Genomic DNA, 4,069 nt, shown 5'->3' on the forward strand with positions numbered 1-4,069 from the left:
AGTTGCAGAACGGAGAGCACTACAATGGTTCAATATTGCTATTCAGAAATATCATGAATAATTGGATCCATCCAAGAATGTCACTGGGGAATGGTACAGTATCTTTATACCCTGCCAAGTTTACATGGTATGCTAAAGACCTGCCAAATTGTTGAAACTTTTGTGCCTAGATAACAGATGGGCTAATTAGAGACCAAATTATTGATGTCAGCTAACTGACAAGCAGGTTAAAGAAAGGCGGTTACAAGAAGTAGGCTCAAGGTTGCAAATAATGATTGGTATTTGCATGGACAGTGAAAACTGTGTTTTCTATAATGAATGTGTTAATAAGCAGTGAAACAGCACATGTGCATCTCCCTAAAACAGCACACCGACATTCAGAGTCAGGATGCACGAGTAAATAAATCAGAGACAAGATCTCTTTTTAATAAATGTGGAGGCCACCACTACATGATGCACAAGTGACTTATACAGAGATTCTGCTAAGGCATTAATGTTCCATCCCTTAAAACTTGCCATATGGCAAAACTAAGTGGTTCAGTATCCAAGTCCATCAGTGGTGACTGTTTAAAAATAATTCTCTAGTAAGGTTTCCAGAAAAAGGAGGAAGAAAAGAAGAATATTTAGCTGATGGAGGAAGAACAATAAGACAAGGGGGTGAGAATGAGAATGAAAAGATGATTGGAGGAAAGAAGGGCAGGCGAAGATAAGAGTGAAAAGCACTATACAAGAAAATGAAGCTATGATTCTCAGCTAGGGTGCCGCAGCACGTTGGGGTGCCTGGAGATACTTTTAAGGGTGCCATTGGGCATCAAAAAATGTTAGCTATGCAAACATGATTCACAAAATAAACACAGAGGGTGTCCATACATGTGCTTGGGGGGCAGGTTGTTTTAATTAGAGTGGTTCCCGGAGAGCCCCTCTAATTAAAATGCTGCAGCGTCATGCGTATTAAAGCCCCATATGTTTAAAAATGGCCACAGGACACTTTAACTAAAGCTCATTCAATGAGCTTTAGTTAAAGCACCCCAGCAGCCATTTTTAAACCCACAGGGGCTTATGCATGTGATGATGCAGCAATGCTAGAGCTTTCTAATTCGAACACATTGGAGTACCTGTATAGACACCCAGAGATTTTGCATAGGGATCCAAAGCATTAAAAACATTCTAACATGTGGTGGTCTTTCTATTACTCTATTATTTTTCATTAATCAAGAAACAAGCAAAAACAAAGAGCTGGCATTTTCTAAGGCATGTCTAATAAGGGGTGCCTTGGGTTTCAGAACCGGAGCCTAAAAAGGATGAGAAGCAGTGAAATAAAAGATGGGAGTGATAGGGAATGCTTATTTGACCAGATAAGTGAGAGATGAAAATACAAGCTTAGAAATTGTAAGGAAAGTTGAAAACAACAGAGTGAGGGGCATAAGAGAATGAAGAACAAACACGAGAAACTAAATGGTGTTTTTTTTGGGTTTTTTTCAAATAAATTACAATAAACTGTCCTGCTTGGAAAGGTGGAAGGTTTGGGGATCTTTGCAATGAAATATCTCTTTAGCACCCACTTAGGACAGTGCTTGGGCACTACATTGGCAGGTGCTATGGAAATCTGCCTATGAGTATTAAACATCCAGGAACAACCCTGCCCATAGACCTGCTTCGTATGTGCTAGAAGTGTCTGGCTGCCAGAGATGCTGCTCCTTTTCACAATGTTTTCCCCATCATATTTGGCCATAATTCTCTATGCTCACTTTTCAACCCTTATTTTTTGGCACTGATGTGACAATTGGGTGACAATTCCAAACGTTTTCCAAACAAATTCTGATTGATGGGTGAGTCTCCCTCTTGCTTTTTTTTTTAAATAATGAAATCTATTTGTTGGTTGGCTTCAACCTTGAAACACCCTTCTCATTTCACCTTCTGTTTCAGGGAGTTCCCTCTTCTTGTACTTTATCCCCAAACTGGATTTGTCTACAGCTGTTTCATGTGCATCAAATGCTTCATTCCTTCATCCTTTCCCTGGAGGCAGTATCACTGCCAGTACAATGCTGATCATACTTCTCTGCAGTCTCAGTAGTAGTTACCTCTGTTGTTTGGTGTTGTGACTGAACTAATGTATGTCAGCTTTGTTTAAGATAAATGGTATCATTTTTATTGTTTAAGAATCAAGGGAGTTGCATGTAACAAATCTGATTTTTATTTGATCTAAGTTACTGTACCTGTATTACTTGCATTCTTATTGTTCAAGAATCAAATGCACGCTAGTGGAGTGACACCTATGCAAAGCTCCTCTTCATTTCTTTCTACCTAGTTTGAGATTTAAGAATGAGAACAAAGCAACTATACATAGTTTCTGTCAATTGGCAAAGAACAGGGAAGATGAAAAGCTGGTAGCAAGTTTATGGCAAAATATAGATATTCTTATAAAAGGGAAGAGACAAAGACTGTCCTTAGTTTGTAATCCAACTCAGGTATTGTCAATGGGACTTGCATATGCTGATCAAAGCTAGTATCTCTCTACACCCTGATTCAGAGAGTAGGATATCAGATGAACTGATCTCCCAAATACAGCACAGGATGTTTTTGAAATGTGATATGGGTAGAATTCTGTGTGAACTACTGATAAGAGGTAACTATCCTCTTCCACAGAATGAAGAGGAACAAATAAGTGAAAAATTAGGATGTGTGGGTAAGCCATGCTATGTGGTCCTATACCATATCAATGATAGTTGAATAGTTTCATAGATTTCATATACATTAGGGGATGGAAGGGACCTCACAAGATCATCAAGTCCAACCCCACTGCCACAGGCAGGAAGTCTGCGGGGATCAAATGATCCCAGCAAGATAAACATTCAAATGCCTTTTGAATGAGTCCAGAGTAGGTGCTTGCACCATCTCTGTGGGGAGCCTGTTTCAGACCCTGGACACTTGAACTGTGAAGAAGTTGTTCCTTACGTTCAATCTAAATTGGCCATGTAGGAGTTTGTGGCCACTGGACCTTGTTATTCTTTGGGAAGCTCTGGTTAACTGTTCTCCCAGATCCTGATGCACTCCCCTTATGTACTTATAGGCTGCCACCAAGTCCCCCCTGAGCCTTCTCTTCTCCAGGCTGAAGAGTCCCATGTCCCTCAGCCTCTCCTTGCAAGGTTTGCTCTCTTGGTCTTTGGTCATATGGGTGGCTCTCCTCTGACTGGAAGGGGATGTCTTTCAGACGTGGAAGACGACATGAGAACTGCATTAGAGAGACCAACTGGCGGCTTTGGCAATAGTGTCTCGAGGCAGGCTTCGGCTTCCTTGACAATGACCCGCACATCACAACGAGGGACGTGCTCAGCTAGGATGGGCTTCACCTGTCCCCCAAAGGTAAGCATGTGTTCTCTTCTAGGTTGGCGGATCTCCTCCAGCGGGCTTTAAACTAGGCTCGTCGGGGGGAGGGGAAGATGAGGGCGGGGGAAGCCGTGGACCACCAAACCATGTGGCACCCACAAGGACAGCCCAGCCTGAAGAAGAACATCAGGAACCTGCAATCCATGGGGCGGCCAGCAGTACAGCACAGGTAAGCAATAAGGGGCCCTTTGGGAATCAGAGCTGGGGGGCAGCAAAGGCGCCAGTCAGAGGGCTCAAGTGCCTATATACTAATGCTAGGAGCATGGGGAGCAAGCAGGATGAACTAGCACTCCTGCTTGCAGAAAACACCTACAACTTAGTAGGGCTAACAGAAACCTGGTGAGATTCTTCCCACGACTGGGTGGTACACATTGAGGGTTATAAACTGTACAGAAAGGACAAAGTGGGGAAGAAAGGGGGAGGGGTTGCGCTCTATGTCAATGAGCAATATACATCGACCCTTATCAAGACGGAATCGAAGGAGGAGAAAGTAGAAGGATTGTGGGTTAGGTTACATGGGGGTCAAGGAGAAAGGGATTTGGTGGTGGGAGTCTGCTACAGACCCCCACACCAAGGGGAAGAGCTAGATTTGGGGCTCCTGAGGCAGCTCTCGGAGACCATAAAAACTAAGGAGGCGGTAGTCATGGGGGACCTAAACTACCCAGACATCTGCTGGGAGACG

Source organism: Alligator sinensis, unplaced genomic scaffold (genome assembly GCF_000455745.1).
Source record: "Alligator sinensis unplaced genomic scaffold, ASM45574v1 scaffold648_1, whole genome shotgun sequence".
NCBI classification, from domain to species: Eukaryota; Metazoa; Chordata; order Crocodylia; family Alligatoridae; genus Alligator; species Alligator sinensis.